Genomic DNA, 19,163 nt, shown 5'->3' on the forward strand with positions numbered 1-19,163 from the left:
GTTCATCGTGTTTTCCCTCTGATCTGGGACAAGGTTTTTCACTCCCTTCCTCTTCACTTTCTTTCCTTTCCTCTTCCTTCCTTTTCTTCCATGTTTCCTTTCACCTCTTCTTTATTTTTCACTCTTCTTCCTTTTCTTCCATCTCCTCTTCATCCATTCGTACACTCTTTCTCCACCTCTTTTTTCCCTCTCCTTTCCATTTTCTATCTCTAGGCTATTCTCTCCCCAGCTCTTTTTTTACTCTTTTTTCCTCTTTTTTTCCTCCATTTTTCCCTCTTTTCCTCCTGTCCATTCCTCCTCTCCTCTTCCCTATTTCCTCCCCTCCCGTCTTCTCTGCTCCTCTTCCTCCTCCTGCTAGCGTTGCTAGTCTTGGGGGGAGACACAAGGGTACACATGTTTCGTCTTTATATTTTTTTCCCTTTTTCTTTATCACCTTACAAGGGAGGGGGGGGGGGGGGGCGCTCTCGCGTGGACTGCCAAGTCAGTATGCAAGTTCCGGCGATGTACTTCTCGTCTCGTAAAAGTTTCTTATTTCCCGTTTGGAGTTTTATCGTCGTGCGACTCTTCGTTACGTGTTTATTCCAAGATAATGTTTTCACAAAGGCATTTTCCCTTTCTCAAAACTTGCACGCGAGGAAAACCTGCTGTTTTCTCTTTTTCCTCCCTCCTCCTCCCCTCCTCTGGAACCCGATCTGGCTGTGTTGATGTTTCGTACTTCAAAAGTACTTAAAAAAAAAGAAATTATATTTTTCATCCCTTTGTGAAAATGTTGAGACACCAAGAGAGAACTAGGACGTTAAATCTCGCATGATTATACCATGTATTGAGCTGGTCATTGTAATGCTGGTTTTCATGGCCGTCGACACGCATTATAGTTCATCATTAGCCACGAGCCTTAAAACATTCAAGATAATAATGATAATAGAGATATGTTCTTTTTTCTTTTAAATGTTTTACATTAGCCACGAGCCTTAAAAACATTCAAGATAATAATGATAATAGGAGTTAAGTTGCTTGGTTAAGTTTTTTTTAGATTTTTTTTTTATTTAGGGTTTTTGAGTGGAGACTTTTTTTTTCTTTTCTTTTGGAGTTAAGAGAACTTGGATAGGGTTCGTTAAAGGGTTCTATGGGGATGTTGTTTGAAGGGACGGGTTTTTGGGAATTTTAAAAGGGTTCAGATGGGGTGCGTTACGGGGTTTCGTGAGAGGGCACGAACGAGAAAAAGGAAGGTACGAAAAGAGAAGAAAAGTAGAAGGTGGGATAGATTCTTGGACCCACAACCCAGTTGCTCCGTTGTCAATCACCCTTTCCCAATCTCTTTCCCTGCTGTAACGTACACAAAAATGGCTGGTTTTTTTAGTGTGTATCATCAGTGTTTCGTGTATCAACAGCATTGGTGTACTCTGTAACGGTCAGTGATTAATCTGTATTAATACAAATACCATTTGGCGCGCTAAATTCGGCAGCGGCACAAATATTTTGGATCGGGTGCCAAATTGGCGCGCAGACATTTTTAAAGAAATAATGAAACAACGAATGTAATTTTTTTCTTTATTTTTTTTTTATGTATGTACGCACCAACAACGAGGATCTCCACTATTGCCATGGCTGGAAGAGACGTTCAAGTTGCCCCGGGGTTGGTAACAGTGTGTGTGTGTGTGTGTTTTGCACGATAGAGTCTTATTAGACGGGGGAGAGAGAGAGAGAGAGAGAGAGAGAGAGAGAGAGGAGAGAGAGAGAGAGAGAGAGAGAGAAGAGGCACACAGCCTTTGACTAACAAGCTTAAATCACCGTCGATGAAAATGATTTACAGGTTTTACCTCGGGAGAAAAGTCAACCTTTGTGGAAGCTAACAGCATTTTGAATGCTCGCGAGTCTCCCAGCAGAGGAGAGGTTGTGTGCAAGGAAGGTGATGGGGTGTAGTGGGAAGGGGTGGAGGGTGTGGGTGGAGGGCTGATTGGACAAGGGGAGGGAGGCGGTGAAGAGAAATTTGTCTGGACGAGGGCGTCGGATTCGACGCAGGAAGAACAGATCCGGTAAAGGGGAGTTGATATGATTCAGGGGAGAAGTGGTGTGTGTGTGTGTGTGTGTGTGTGTGTGTGAGAGAGAGAGAGAGAGAGAGAGAGAGAGAGAGAGAGAGAGAGAGAGAGAGAGAGAGAGAGAGCGAGCGAGAGAGGCGTTCTTGATATGAGATCATGAAGTACACTCAGATGACTTGCACATGACTAATGGCCGAAGAAGACCCAAGGAGAAGAGGAAAGGATCATTGTAGACGACTTATAAAAACCTGACGGCGATCTGGGAGAAATAATTGTAATACCCTGCGTGAGCGTCGTACAGCTTTGGCCTGCCGTCCTGCGTCGTGCGCTCGTATACTTACGTCTGGAGTTGTAGTGGTGCGAGTGAGGTTTAGAAGTTGTGATGGCGAGGGATTTTAGGGGGATGAGATTGTTGTGGAGGGTGGGGGGATGATTGAGGGAGTAATGCTGTCTATTGGTCGGTGAATATGGATCCCAGGGATGTATATGGTTCTGGGTCTGGGATTTAAGAGGTTTTGGTATTCTTATGTTTAGGAGGATAAACATATAAAGATTCGGAAGAGGACTATAATGTGATGGAAGCCTCTTATCTCTGATGCCAACTTCTCATCCTTCATGCGTTGGTATGGGTGTGGCAAAAGCCGACGAGGGTGGGGTAGGTGGTAGAGTAAGGGTTCGTGGTGCTGGGGATGACGTACCGAGGATTTCCTAAAATAATGGTGCTGGAACCTGGAGCGGTACGCTGGATAGCGGTATGTTGATGAGCTGGACTGCACACACACACACACACACACACACACACACACGCCCGCGGTGGTCAAAAGACTCGTGCAGGAAGACGGGCCACGACAAAGGAAAATTAATTCCCCTCCCCCCGACAGCGGCTTTGATACGAAGGTTATGTACGGATGAACTTTGATTTTGTGTTTCGATTCACGTTAATCAGTCCCAAAATACAAGGATGATAACGTGTAAAAAACTCCAGGAAACACATGAAAGGTAAACGATTTTATATTCATTTTTTTTTTCCCCCCTCCTCATAATGAATATTCATTGGGATAGGAGATTATATGGTGGTCTTCGACCGCTATATTTGGCTCGTAGCCTCGTAAAGTGGTCTCCTTTGTGATGTCCTGCAGGTATAACCCGCTGGGGATGTCACAGAGCAATTTATTTACGTTTATTACTTGTTTGTCTTCGTTAATTGTCAGTAAACTGATGTACGACATGGCGAACAAAGGGGGCTTGTGCTACAGCTGACCATCGGTTGTTAGAACTCGTTTATTCTTAATTAAAGAATAAAGAACATAGTCGGATTATATTGTTAGAGGGTTGGCTTATAAGGAAGACGGAGGGGATGGGCATTTGTTTGTGTGGTGAATGGGTTCGTTGTGTGCTGAACTTGCGGTATGTTGTGGGATGAACCTGACCTTATTGGGGGGGTGGAGCCCCGTGAGTATCTGCTGGGTGGAGGGAGGGAGGGAGGGAGGAGAGGCACATCCCCATTGTTTCTTTGTGTCCGTCCGCCTTCTTTGTTGGCCCGCTGGGAGTTCGGGGGTCGCCGCTGAGGCTGGCCGGCATGTGAACCACTTCTCATGTTTATGGCAGATGTGTTATTGTTAATGTCTTGAGCACGACGACAGTGCAGCGGTCCTTGAGCACGACGGTAGGAGCCATGAACACAAGGGTAGGACCTACGTAGGACCCTTGAGCACGAGGATAGGAATCCTTCAGTGCGAAGATCCCCTTGGGTCTGGCGGCCCGGCCTTTGACCAAACCTTAAGGGTTATGTCGAAGGGCCAGGCCGTCGTAACCAAGGGCCGTGCCCCGTCGTGTGTCTTAAGGGCTGTGTACCGTCGTGCTCAAGGGTCGAACCTTCGTCCTCAAGTAGTTTAAAAAAAGAGTTCATTTTTGTTTCTTTTTTCTGACGTCGCGCTCGTTGCTGTGTAGTGGCACAGGGGAACACTGATCACCAGCTGTGATAGTGTTGATCATACGTTATATACTTTTATGATTACATTTTTATCCCCGGAAGCGATGTTTACGATTACACTTTTTCTTTTTTTTATATTCTTTACCTGGAAGCGATGTCTCAACGTTCACATGTACATTTACCTTCCAGTGGGGTTTTTTGGAAAGTCATGGAAGCACACCGGCTCACCAAACACCTGCTGATGTGGTTAAACCCCCCCCCCCCCCCCCCCCGAACAACACAGGGTATTGAGTATTCCAGGTGAATTTACGAAGTACACTTGGATTACATTTGAAGAAAAGAAGGCAATCCACTCGGAGGAAACCCCCTGGGCTTCTAAAAGGGGGATTGGTCTTTCTACAACTGTTCTCTGAATGATAGTCGTATCGTAGATCCTCCCTCAAACATCGACTGTTTTGGTTCTGTTATACACACGTCTGGTAGCAACGTACTACGTATTTCATAGGGTTATAATGAGCCTGATATATGCAGGAGTGACACATTGGCGGAGTGTGTCGTCGTTTGGCCAACTTTTAGCTCGGCATGCCGACAACCTCCACCTTCGGGCTCCAGGAGACTGCTAGCTACCCACCAGCATTTTCCTCATTTCTCATTCGTACGTGTAACATGGGCAACAAGACAGACAAGTCAAAGTATGACAGTGCTAAAGTTATATTCGCCTCTGGCTTCTCGGTTAAAGCCGACGCGCAGCGCAAATCTGACGTGGAACCAGGCCCGAAGTAATGCAAAAAAAAGAAAGAAAAAATAATTTCCCCCCACACCCCCCCGAGTTAATATGCTGGAATTGTAATTTGGCAGGGGGCGTATTTTGAGACTTTACATTAATGAATAATCGCATTTTTCCTTGGCATTAAAATACAGAGGGTAATGAGAATTTTCGAAAAGAGAGAGAGAGAGAGAGAGAGAGAGAGAGAGAGAGAGAGAGAGAGAGAAGGCAGCCACTTGCTGAAGTGGTAGTATTCTAGACGCAGTGTCGTGGTTCTAGACAGTAGACCTGAAAACATCGTTGATAATTCTATTCGATAACAGGAAAGAATAATATGAAGTTCTTAAGTTTCAGGAATAATGTGAAGATTTTACGTGATTTACGTGAATGAAAAGCCTTTTGAAACTGGTGATATTGTAACGTAGGCATGTCGCCGGAATGGACTATATATATATATATATATATATATATATATATATATATATATATATATTCCTATGAGTCCACAGGGAAAATAAAACACTAAGTTCCCAAGTGCACTTTCATGTAATAATCACATCATCAGGGGAGACACAAGAGAGAAATATAAGTCAGTTGATATACATCGAAGAGATGAAGCTAGGACGCCATTTGGTAAACATGTGATTGTCCAAAACATATATATATATATATATATATATATATATATATATATATATATATATATATATATATATATATTATATATATGAAAGAAGTTAATAATGTTACGTTGTCATTTTCATTACCGTGTTGCATAGCCGATATAAACATTTTGTACTATATAGGAATCTCTTTGTTCAGGGTACTCATGGTATGAACTTAATCATGGCTCTCGGGGAGCTTATGATAAAGAAAAAAACTACCGTGGAATTTTTTGACAAGGGAAAAAAAAATGTAATTCTTGTCTGATTGTTATATTCAGTTATCTTTGATGTTGACAGAAGAGGATGATGTATCGTCGTGGTGTGTGTGTGTCTCCTTCGTGTGGCAGGTGGAGGAACCCTGCCTAAATATTTTCACTTCTAGTGTGCTTCAGTTCCTTTGAGATTCTCGTCCTCGAGTATATTTGTTCGTTTCTTTAAGGCCTTCCCAAACCCGTGAGGGTCCTCTGGCTTGCTGCCGTACAGCGTCCAGTGGCACGTGATGAGTGGAGGTGTTACTCGTGATCTTTCATGCGCTGTTGTGTTTGTCGTCGATCCATCACTGGCGTCTTGAAGAATTAGGTCTTCATGCCCGTTCTGCACGCCCACACGCACGCCCGTCCGCCCGCCCGCCCGCCTGCCTGCCTCTTCCCTCCTTCCAGAATCAGTGAAGTACATTAGCCCCCACGGCCCATAAGGGTAATTGCAGCTCGTATCCGTAATCTGATGAGACCTTAGTTCATTGCAATGTAGATTAAGGTGCATTAGAGGGGGGAGGGAGGTGAGGAGGTTCCTGTCCCCGGGGTGTTTTTTTGGTGAGGTGTCGCGACCTGGCCCAGGCTGAGGTGGCTCCGACGGCTCCTCCTGCTGTTGCTGCTGGTGATGGTGGCCTTGCATCTTCTGCAGCTGCTGAAGCATCTAGGGAGTAGGGTAATCCCTCTGTAGCTTCTGCTGCTTTTACAGCTGCCTTCTCTGTTGTTTGGTGTTCGTGGTGATGCCTTTGTTGTGGCTTCTGCTACTTCTGTTGTTGCCGCTGCCGTTGCTGCATACACTGTTGCTGTTTCTGTTGTTGGTGTCGGATGACAGTGTTGCTTCGTGCGTAGCGCGTGCCGTTGCCGATGAGGCTGTTTGTACCTCTCCCGTCTTCACTGTTTTCTTTGGCTTTTGCCGCGACTGTTATTCTTGTCCTTAGCTGCTAATCAGTCGAAGTCCTGTTAGTTGAAATGGTAAGGTCACGAGTACTGAACCAATACAAGGGGTATTTACGCTCCTCTCATGCGTCGCGTAGACCCGACTTTTGAGACTGGTGAAGGGTTCTAGGAAGAGGGAAAGACGAAAGAGGGAAGAGAATTCCACAACTTCGCTGTGTAAGGAAGGAAGGAAGAAGGTCTCGTACTGGCCATTCCTCGTGTGCCTGGTTGCAGTGGTCGTTGATGGCGACGACAATAATAGTGACTTTATTGATTGTGAGTTTATTGATGGTGAGGTTATTAATCGTGACGTTATTGACCGTGACTTTATTAACTGTGAGGTTATTGTAAAGTTATTTGTTGTCACGTTATTAATTGTGACGTTATTGCCTCTGTCAAGATTGGCATGGTGGACTTGTTATGTGCAGGTTTGTGGAATACTGTTGCCTTTGTGTGTACCATCGTATTTGACGTCGACCTAGGAATAGGCTATAACCTCTTGCTCGTGCTGGAAGAGGTGAGGTTCTTGCTCGTGCTGGAAGAGGTGAGGTTCTTGCTGGTGCTGGAAGAGATGACGTTCTTGTTCGTGCTGGAAGAGGTGAGGTTCTTGCTGGTGCTGGAAGAGATGACGTTCTTGTTCGTCCTGGAAGAGGTGAGGTTCTTGCTGGTGCTGGAAGAGGTGAGGTTCTTGCTGGTGCTGGAAGAGGTGAGGTTCTTGCTGGTGCTGGAAGAGGTGAGGTTCTTGCTCGTGCTGGAAGAGGTGAGGTTCTTGCTCGTGCTGGAGGAAGGGGTGAGGATGAACACAGTGATCCAGGGAGTTGTTACCGTGGGTAATGAGTATATCTATGCGTCAGTGTCGAGTAAACGTTTACGATGCAAATTCTGTCTTTGGTTTCAATGTGCGTGGGGAAGATCAGGTGCATTAACTCTAGGGGGGATGTGGGGAAACCTTTGCAGAAACTGGGGTGTACAGCCCCGTAGGCAGGCAGAGAGGAAAGCTCATTATCCTGGCGCTACCTCGCTAACGCGGAAAACTGTGATCAAGTATATTAATGCATATATATATATATATATTTATTTATTTATTTGTCAGGAGCGGTTAAAAAATTTCAAAAATGGATTCCCCCCCCTTTTTTTTTTTTGAACACGATATGATACAACCTATTTATAACTGTGCTGATTCACTGGCGCTGAATGTAAAGCCACTCCCCACCTGTTATGAACGTAGAGTAATGGTAATTGTGGTGTGGCCATGAACCGAGCATGTTGGGCAGCCTGTGACGGCGGGAATAATACCTCGCAATTACTATGACTGTGTATTTATAGGGAACGTGGAGGAGGAGGAGGAGAAGCAGGGTATTATTGCTGTTTGCTGCCATCCAATACAAAAAAAAATGGGAATATGTAAAAAGTTGTTAAAAAAAATTCGTAATTGGATACTTTTTTATATTTTCTGGCATGAAAAGTTTGATTTCTTTTTTTTTTTTTTTAACCAAATCTGTTGTATATAAGCAGCTGTTATACAGTAGATACTGACACACGGGTTTGATTGGTGTGTAAATATCGTTAAAGAATGTGGTTAGCATCTTTATTGCAAATTATCGTAACTAATAGATAAAAAAGTATTGTTTAGAGAACTCGGTTTGAAATGAGTTCACGGTTGTCAGAATTAGAGAAAAATGGTTTTGGATGATGTTCAGAAAGCATTTTCAGATAGTCACATATCTATACTGATATGGGGTTCTTTTTAAAAATTCCTGAAATTTTATAGTGCACGCCGACTTGCTGCTGCTGTTTCATAGCACCGTTACGATAGTGGAAAACTTAGATCTAAGAGAAAACGTAGAGGAATAGCTATTTTTGAACTTTCTGTCGTTATATATGAAGGATTATATACGGATCGTGACACCACACTCTTTCCCATTCGATGAAGGTGATGTATTTTGCGTAGTTTTTTTTTTCTTTCGATATAGTGGCTGTATGACACACTATGGTAAATTCATTTTTTTTTTCCAAATATGGAGAGGAAATTACTGTGAATGTTGTATCAATTCAATGGGGGGAAAAAATCGCTGGATGATTAGGTCATAATTCTCTTGGCGCCGACCAAACTGGATCAGCTGATTCACAGAGTTGTGTGTGTGTGTGTGTGTGTGTGTGTGTGTGTGTGTGTGAATTTATGCAGTCTGTCAACCCTGCACTGGTATTACCCTGCTCTCCTCCGTACACAAATAGTCTGGTAAAAAGAAAAAGGAAATTATTTTTGCCGCCGTTGGTCTGGTCTAAGCTTTCATATGCAGATTATCAACAAATTAATATACCAATAAAATTCATATACCTAGTGGATAATATATATATATATATATATATATATATATATATATATATATCACATGATACCTTCCAACTGCCAGGATTCGAACCCTTGGAGACTTGAAGCTGCCCAGTCACGGTTGCTACCCCGGGTTTGCTACCCACATTAGAACTGTGATCGTACACCCTTCTCCACCCAGAGTTGAATATAAGCCCACGTGCCTCCCTCGGTTCACAAGGGAGTTAAGGACTCCCTCAGCTCCAGCAAAAGAGTTAGATCGCCCCCTTCTTCGTACCCCAGCACCCCACTCTAACTAAACAAGAGAGTTGAACAGTCCGGGCTTCAATTCCACCACTCTTTCTATCCTAATAGAAGAGTTAGCCCCCCCAGCCTTCCATCCTAGCACCCTAAGTACCCCAGCAAGATAGTTAAGCACCCTGGCGTTCCACCCCAGCGCAAGGTTAACCATCCCCAGCCATCCACCCCAGCAATAGTGGAGATGGAACCTCTTCACATACCTAACCTAACCTAGGCGTTGGGGATTACAGAACTCGGGGAAAAGAAAAATATTTACATTCTGTCTTAAATACACCAGCGGAGGAGGGTGTTGCTTGTGTGTGTGTGTGTGTGTGTGTGTGTGTGTGTGTGTGTGTGTGTGTGTGGTAGGGGCTGGGTGGGGAATTAAGGGGAAGGAGACAGGGTGAGGGTTAGGGAGGAAGAAGAGTGAGGTGAGAGGGGGGGCAGTGACCTAGTTGAGAGAGAGAGAGAGAGAGAGAGAGAGAGAGAGAGAGAGAGAGAGAGAAGGAGAAGAAGGGGGAGGGGAGGAATGGGAACAGGTTGTGGTGAGGAGGGCTGAGGACAAAGGGGAGAAGTTAAAAAGAAAAAAAAAAAAAGAAAAGAAAACTGTAAGGAGCGGTGTTGAGGAATGAAGGGGGGGTTTCTAGGTCGATCTACCTTGGAATGAGAACACATTTAGCTGGTGAATGTGATGATTTATGATCCTCTCACCGACCGCGATGAGCAGGGGGAAGCTACCTAGGGAGAGCGCAGGGGATGGATGGAGGGAATATATAGTTTGGTAGACCGTGCACCACAGGAGGATGGGACGACTAGGAAGTGGGGAGGAATATCGATTAAAACATTTACAGTGTAAGGGTAATGATTTAGGGTCGTGTTGACACATTACATTATCCTAATTTGATGTAGTGTTCGGGATAGTCCCCCTCCGATTGTATCATTACAAGATAACGGTAGCTTCGAAAATGCTGATGGTGACGACGCTGGGGAGTATGTAAGGAAATAAGAAGAGGATCATATAGAGTTGATGACCACTCGGGAGATACTGATACAACTTGCTCGGTAATATCGCATCCTCCAAATGGGGAGAGGATCCCTCTACGGGAGGAGAGATGAATATGTTTCCAGCCCATATCAAGGGCTATTGCAGGTCAACACTTCAAAACAAGTGAAAATCACTGTGATTCACTGACACCAACATTTTAGGGGTCCGAGTGATACGCTGTGTTCAGAGCCAAATTTCTTCATCGGCGAGCCCACTGATGTATGTATGCAGGGTTTCCTGGTATCTTGAAAACCCACATAAGAGGCAATAGTAAACAGGGAAAGTGGTAATGTAAAAAACAACAAAAAAGGACGCGGCTCTGAGTAACGGACGTAGGGATGAGCACAGGGAGGCTGGCTAGCCTTTGCAGATCAATGTGATGGAAGTGGTGGTTACAAGCTCGAAAAACCATCGTTTTCGATTTGTCTTTCATACAGAGAGTGAGACACATATTGCCCCGAGACATAGATCACTAGAAGAGTTTGATCGTTTTGATCGCCGTCTTCCATCGTGAATCATGATCGTTTTGATCGCCGTCTTCCATCGTGAATCATCAAGAGAAAAAAACGTAACGACAACTTGATCAACGGTGAACGATCCTGGGAGTCACAGCTGGGGATGGCAACAGTCCTTGAGCCAGTGGGTGCCATCCTTCTTCTACGACGAGTTGTTAAACCTCTGATGTGGCCCATGAGTGGTCAGGTCTAAGGCCGGCGTTTTATCATAACCCCAGGGATCGTATGGTCGTGCTCAGCGGTCTGACCCTAGCCGGTAGAGACAGTAAGGAGAGGAGGAGAACGTGTTCTGGAAAATGCCAAGACACAGCCAGGGAGACGTGCAAAAAACAAAAACAAAAAAAAAGAGGGAAAATTTACGAAAGATAAAACGCTAAAACGCACGATTATATACTTCTCATCCCTCTCACCCCACTTTCCCCTCCCTCGCCCGCCTTTTGAAGTATAAAAGACAAATGAAGTACGTAAAAAAAAAAAAAAAAAGAAGGAAGGAGGTCGGTTGGTATCGATCAAGAGTTTTACGAGGCAGTAATGATAGTAGGAATGGACGAAGGCCAAGATGACTTGGGTCGTGAATTGCATTTCTTCCCAGGCGCACATGTGTGATACATTGACCCTTGCAAGACTTCAAAGAAGGTCTTGACATTGAGGAGTGCCGTCGTACATTCCTCTCCCGGGCCAAAGTCTTTCAAGTCTCTCTTTATGAAAGTATGGAGATTAGTACGGACACGTACAGACAGATGCACATCGGCTCGCAGGGCTGTGGTGTCCGAGTGGTTAAGGAGATGGACTTGAAATCCATTGGGCTCTGCCCGCACAGGTTCGAATCCTGTCCACAGCGAAAGATTGTTTTGCTCTTAAGAGTCCTGGGTTTCCCCGAGTGTAGAAATCCTTCCCCGTACTGGAAACACGCATGAACACACGCACACACACACACACACACGTACCAAAAATAGACATGAAAACTAATTACGATAAAAAGAAATGTGATGATGAAACCTTTACTTTATATGAGGTGATGGATGAATCGCATTACTAATTCTGAGGTTTGGGAACGATTTAGTTGAACCCTCCACATTGTCACAAGACTAATATAGACACGTTTCAGGACGTGGTGGAGGGACATACATGAGTACGGACGGTAAAGCAACGTACAAGTGAAAGGCCGTGTGTGCGGAGAGTAAGCTGCCGCGAGGTGAATTTAGACGAATGATACTTAGAACCGCTAATGCAGACGTGACTGTATATATCAAGTCGTAAGATTAGCAAATAATTCTAATGCTATGTAAAGAGATGAACCCACTACATCACGTCCAGCGCCCAGGAAATAATTCTCGGGGAGGCGGTGGGATGGGGTGGCGCCCTCCTTGTCTAGTTACATAAAGTATTTTACAGCCAAGATTGAGGTAGTATTTTTGTGGCTGGTGTGTTTGTTAGATAAATTTGCCGCGACCCAGATCTCTGGAGGAATTCCCGGTCCAGGGACTCTGAGGGTATAACGTCTTCTCGCTCCGGGAGACCAGCAGGTGAGGGGATCAGCACAGGGCATGCTTGCCTCAGTGAGCGCGTGACGTACATGGTGAATGCGTGTGATTGACTGGTGGTAAGGCGTGGCAGTACGTGTGCATAGGTAACAGTACGTGTGTGTGTGTGTGTGTGTGTGTGTGTGTGTGTGTGTGTGTGTGTATAACTATACTCTTCGTATGTTATAGGGAGAGGCTTTTACCCTTGTGTTGCCCCGTCTCTTAGCTTTGTATATATGAACCATGTCTGTACTTCCTTGTATGCATGTACACATACACACCTTAGCATAAGCCAGGTGTGTGTGTGTGTGTGTGTGTGTGTGTGTGTGTTCAAGTACGCTAAGCATTTGCTCCTTTTCTTGACTTTGTCATTATTTTCACTTTCCATAATTTCTCACTGTACTTCTTTACGGTGTTTTTAGCAGATGAAGCGAACGTCCTCTTAACTCTCACCCTAAATCCCTTAAGAACGATGGTACGATCCTTGGGGTCAAAGGTCAGGCCACATCACATAAGGGTCGTAATGTAGTGCTTCAAAAAAGTTGATATTCCTCACCTGTTATTGATGTTCCTCTACATGTTATACAGTCTTCTGATTTCCTATTTTTTCAATCCCACATTACGTGATTACATGTCTCTCTCTCTGACTACCATCAGAACGTCTCATTATAACAGCGAGTGTGGTCTTCAGTATTTCGAGAAGGGTAATAATGTAGCGGGAGAGAGACGTGGTGTACGTCTCTCTTGATTTCCTTTAACTGTGTTGAGGTAAAGAGAAAAAGAGTCAGGATTTAGAGGAAGTGAGACATAAAACGCTTTTAGCCGCCGTGGACGCCTTTGTCTATCGCAAGCACGGTGGATCATTATCGAGTTCCTCACACGGGAATGTAAAGGAAGAAGAAACAAAAAATACGAGTATTCTTGGCGGATATGATGGCAATAGTTTGCTCTGCAACAGCGACATGAAAAGCTCAATGTTTGTAAATGGTTAGAAACGATGTTGATTAAACTTAATGCTGCTGTTTGGTTGTGCAAGGTTGTGTGTGTGTGTGTGTGTGTGTGTGTGTGTGTGTGTGTGTGTGCTAGTGTTAGGTAGCACGTCCCTTAAGACTTTTGACCGTGTTTGCGTTGTGGAATATTTGTAGCATCGTATGAGGGTGTATTTCGCTCTCATATTGCTTATTCTTTTTGTATTTTACTTATCCTGGGGTAGTCTTGGGGTAGTCTAGGGTTGTTATGGTAGGTTGTGGGCACATTGTGGGTCAAGGAAAGTGTGTGTCGAGGTTCAAGGTAGAATAACGCACATGTCACTGTACACACACACACACACACACACACGCACACACACACACACACATTCACAGTTCTCCACGTTGCCAGAGGTTGCAAGGGGGGAAAAATATTACAAAAGAAGGGAGAGGCAGTGGACTCCTCAATCGACCTGAATTCCGTTCAGGACCCTGGCCAACTCGTCTTCTCAGGGGTCATCTGCATATTCATCCATTCATACCTTCACTTTAACTCAAGATTCATGCAGATTCTGATTCCTGTAATCCGGTTGCAGAGCTTTCATTATTCTTTATTTTTTTTTCGCCCTCTTTTGTACGGAGGTGTCAGATGTTTTCGAATATATATTTTCTCATGAAGTGGGTCAGTCAGCTTGTACGTCTTACGTTGTGGTGTCGTCTGTCGTGGCCTTTTACTAGCGTAGCCGACGTCAGCCAGGCCAGCAGCAGGAGCCTTTGCTGCACATTTATAGCCATTTCCCTCTTATAGCTGCCGTAGGAGAAGGAGAAGTCATTCCGTCTCATTCTATATTCTAGTCTGCTCCCTCCTCTCCTCACATCTGCTCCGCTCTTCCCCATCCTTCGTCGTACTTAATTCAATCACGTTCAACTTCCTCCTCCAGTCTTCGCCACATCAGTAATGCAATCATACGAAATTACCTTCTTCCTTTGTCTCCTTCTGCTCCTCCTTTTCGTCTTCTTCTTATTCTTCCTCGTCGTCGTCGTCGTCGTCGTCGTCGTCGTTGTCCTCCTCCTCCTCCTCCTCCTCTCCTCCTCCTATTCTTCTTTACCATCATTCGCTCCCCTGGCATTTATTCTTGTCCCTTGCCATATCGTGCGGATCCATTCCTTCTTTCTAATCCCTCCCGTATCACACACGAATCCTGTCCCCCTCCAATCCCTCTCTCATCAATCGAATCCTCTTCCCTCTCTCATCACATAGATCCTCTCCCTTCCAATTCCTCTCCCGTCACACGAATCCTCTCCCTTCCAATCCCTCTCCCGTCACACGACTACTCCTCACCCATCCCTCCGCTACGACACTGACGCTCACCCTTTCCCCCCTCTCCTCTCCTGCCTCCGTATCAGTTCCTCTCCTCTCTCCGCCCCCCTCCCCCAAATCCCTGCTGCTTCTTTCCTCCTCCTCCCTCCCCCCACTCCCAATCGCCCCAGCTCTTCCTCCCTAATCCATTTCTCTCCGCCGGTAATCCTATTCAGTGAGTACAGGCGGGGGGTCCCCCAGGCGGCCGCCCTGTGCGTGATTTGCTCAGCCTAATCCATCACTGGTCTCCTGGCCAGGCCCTCTCTCTCTCTCTCTCTCTCTCTCTCTCTCTCTCTCTCTCTCTCTCTCTCTCTCTCTCTCTCTCTCTCTCTCTCTCGGTGAGCTACTCCCGCTAATGGTCACTTCCGGCTCCGGCTATCTCTGTCTCCTCCCTCATCCATCTCCATCAGCCTCCCATCTCCTCCTCCTCGCACCCTCTATCCTCTTCCATTCCGCCACTGGCGGCTGCTGCTGCTGCCGCCGCCTCCTGCTCACCCTCCTGCCTCCTGTAGAGGCGTTGCAGACCCCCCTCCTTCCCCCACTCTCTCTCTCTCTCTCTCTCTCTCTCTCTCTCTCTCTCTCTCTCTCTCTCTCTCTCTCTCTCTCTCCTATGTTTCATTTTCCTCGTGGACTCATAGGGATATATATGTATATGTATATGTGTATATATATAATATATATATATATATATATATATATATATATATATATATATATATATATATATATATATATATACATATATAAATAAATATATATATATATCGTGTGTGTGTGTGTGTGTGTGTGTGTGTGTGTGTGTTCATCTCTGGTTTCGTTCAGTGGAGAGTGGCAGAGATAGAGATACAGAGTGAACTGAGCGATTCTTTATCGGGGATTCGGAAGTTTTTGGATTGGCAGGCTTATTGAGATGCATTTATTCGTTTTCTGAATATAACTTACAATGCAGAATACAGAATTACAGTTTCCACCATGAAAGTTTGGTCGTATTTTGTGCTCTTAATAAAAATGCGCCATTCCAATATTCCCAGACTCCCGAAAGCTGTGTAAAATTCCCTTTCGCTTCACTAAACTGAATTGGCAAGAAACGAATGGGTTCGAAAGAGGGAATTTTGGATGAAATTGAAGGCGCAGCGATTAGACCAAAAGAGCAAATTGCTCGTAGTAAAAGGGAATTCGGGTAAGAGAATAAAAACAGGAAATATACGATTTTAGTATTGGGGTTGGGAGGAGAAGGAGGAGGGACTTAGTTGGATTTTTTTTTCTTGTTCTGATCCACTTTGGTCGTGAAGTACATTCGTGGGTGATATCAGCTGAAACCGTCACCGTGGGTGGATAATTTTTTTTTCCAGTGGGACGCAGTGATGGTGCGGAGGAAGCCACCTTCCCTCTCCTCCCCCAACACACCTGAGATGTTCGGTCGGTGAAAAACCTGTTGCACGGGATAGGGGGAAGGAGGAGAGGAGGAGGAGGAGGAGGAGAGGGCAAGGCATTCCTCGCTGTGACTGTTTCATGTTGTGGGGGTTATTGCAGTGGGAGTTCCCTGCCGTCCGTCCATCCGTAGTGAGGTAGTGTAAAACGTATTGAACCGGCCTCCCTGGACGTGTAAAACTTTGCGAGGGAGGGAGGGAGGAGGAGGTTGGTTGGGTGAGGGTCGGTCGCTGTTACAAGCAAGCAAGTGGCTGCCGTGGAGAAGTGGATGTTTTAGAAGGCTCGTTGCTATAGACAGGTTACTTCCTTTTGGACGGGTGACGGAACATACACACGTCATCGTATAGAGGGTACAGACGGTTCATTCAGAGATGGTATCTGACGGTAGGCAATCACTGTGGACAGGAGTTAGGTGTAACAAAACACAAGGTCACCGCACAGAGGTGAATTCTATTGACAGGTAACCCCTAGTTATGGACGGGTTATATATATATAAAACCCGTCAACAAGACGACGGTATAAGATATACGTCCACCTTGTACCTGTAGACGCAACAAGACAGACGACCTCCGGAGGTGGGCGGTCTGTATAGTGAGGTTCGAGCTGGCTCCGGTCGCACTACCAGTGTTGCGAAGTTTGTTCCAAAACTGTGTAAAACATTTAGAGTCCTGCTGTGCATATCATCACGTCGGATTTAGCAATTTTACGCCGCAAAAAAAAGAGCCGCAGGGGAGGGAGGCAGCAGACTGAATCAACACAAAGCAGAATTGAACGTGCATGTATGCGGGCACCACCATGGGTAATGTTTGTTGCACATGGGGAAGTGAGGCTCGTGTGCACCTCATGGTCGTGCTGTAAAGTACAGAGGTGTACAACTCTCCCCGTTTTCGTACAGTTGGGTATTTGGCCGAGGCTAGGTTGTACACTGGCACGCACACGCACTCTTATGTTTATGCGGGTAAAGCCACAGCGAAACGGAAAATGCGAAGTGTCAAGCGCTTTCGTATAATTACCTCGTCAGATAAAGAAAACCAGAATGTAATATACCAGCCGCCCCTGGGTGAGGCCGGCAAATGAATTAAGAAACAGGTGAAAGGATTAGGGCACAGGTCACCTTTCACCTGTTTCGTTATTCATTTGTCGACCCCGCCCAGTGACAGCTGGTATATTACACTCTGGTTCTGTGTGTCTGTACTCACTCCTGACGGTGTAATTATACGAAAGCGCATGGTACTCTGTATGACCCGTTTCCATATGGTTTTACCTGTATCTTACGTACACTCGCTGCTTGTGTTCATATTGCATGTGTTTATGCCGTGTGTGCAGGCAGAGAGTCATCTTCGTCGAGGTTGTATAAATAATCGTCTGTTGACAAAGGGGGAGTATCAGTCTTCTCGCCCGCCCTTCTCGCACCAAAAGGAATCTGATCATTTCACCTGCTTCTGGAGGGTAGCGCCGCAGTCTTGGAGCGTGCAGGAGCTCCCGGGAAAGGGGTCCTGGGGGTAACTATAAGTGAATGGTTATACGGAAAGACGTGGCCATGATTAGGACATCCTGTTGCTCATGTCGTCTCCTCCAACGTGAAGGATAAAGTGTTGGAGGTAAGTCAAATATCATGGGCGTTTTCACTGCATATGTGTAGCTGTTGCACACCTGGCGAGGCGCAGTGGGGTCGTACCACACCTACTGGTGTTTTGACTTGATCCCCTCACCAGGACAGGTGTGCTGGCATGATCTTTGACCTCTTGACACTTAATGGTCAGGTCAGGGGCCAGAACATTCATATAGATGGTCTTAGGGCGACTGGCTGCCTGTGGGAATTTTTTAGATTGGAAAGAAAGTGGTGGGTTTGACGTGCTCAGGACTCTGATAATGATGGTCAGAAGGTGAGGTATTTGAACAGGGGAGCTTATGAATATGGTGAAGGGCCTGGTTGTACAAGACAGTCTGGATTGGTATATATATATATATATATATATATATATATATATATATATATATATATATATATATATATATATATATATCTTAAACTGTGGACAATATTTAGATGTAATTGCGGAATGGGACTTACATTCCTTCGAGTGAAATGTCAGCAAGAATTCTCTCTTCATTTCTTTACATAAATAGTTTTTTCTTCAAAGGAAAGACTTGCAGGTTCTTAGAAAATGCCTCGAAGTCTGTACTTAGAAGTGCAAAGGGCCTCTGGGAAGGTGTGTAGCGTGACTGTCGTACATTTAGACAAGTTGTTGTACAAGATAAGACTTAATGTACCACTCTCTCAGGCACACGTCCCCCCCAGTGACGTGCCGCACCGAATGGGCGTGCCATGACCGAAGGCCCTTTTTTAGAACACACTAGCCTACCCTGGTTATATTCCACCCGACACAAAGCCGCGTCATTTTATAAGGTGATTCGTCGAACAGTTAATGCAACGTGGGTACCGAACTCGGGGCAAGACAGAGCTACCCATACCCCGAAAGGTTGAGCAATACACATATATACTCTAGTTAGGAAAGACATATGATACTAGGTAAATTGATCGTCGTACCTTGGGTTTGAATGAGATCTGAATTCGCCTAAGATTAGGTCCAGGTTGGACATGATGTGGTAGATAGATATGAGACGTACATTAGGAAGTACACGAGAATTACGTTGCAGTGAGGGATGATAGTAATGACAGAATTAACAGAAGCCTTGTCACTTGTAGCGTAATTACCTTGCTTGAACACAGGAACGGGCGTCTCATAATCATCGTACCTCAAGACACGAGACAAATATGCCCCATAATTTGCGCGCGCGGGGCGCGCATGCCGTAAGTGGGCGGCTTATGAATTAATTGCGATTATTTGTCAAGGAGGGGCGAAGCGTGAAACAGCATTAGATAAAGTTAATGATTAAGAACGCATTCAAAATGAATTTGCCTTTCGCGGGAGTTTGTGTGTGTGTGTGTGTGTGTGTGTGTGTGTGTGTTGGTACGAAAGAAACGGGAGGAGTAATGACGTGAGTCACTGGAGCTGAAAATGATGAAGCTGGTTATTTTGCTGCAGGGAAGATTTAAGGTTATGCTCCCCTTAAGATGACGGCCATCCTTCATGACCCGACTAACATGGTGAGGGG

General features: G+C 45.2%; 1 protein-coding gene and 1 non-coding gene across 2 annotated transcripts in view; both read left to right on the forward strand.

Moving 5' to 3' along the window:
• LOC139758804 (uncharacterized) overlaps positions 1-19,163 on the forward strand; it is a 1,625,355-nt gene that overhangs the window by 96,709 nt on the left and 1,509,483 nt on the right. The window lies entirely within an intron of this gene.
• TRNAS-UGA (transfer RNA serine (anticodon UGA)) lies at positions 11,521-11,602 on the forward strand. The gene has a single exon. It is a non-coding gene; the product is annotated as a tRNA-Ser (tRNA).

This window comes from Panulirus ornatus, chromosome 31, assembly GCF_036320965.1.
Source record: "Panulirus ornatus isolate Po-2019 chromosome 31, ASM3632096v1, whole genome shotgun sequence".
Lineage (NCBI taxonomy): Eukaryota > Metazoa > Arthropoda > Malacostraca > Decapoda > Palinuridae > Panulirus > Panulirus ornatus.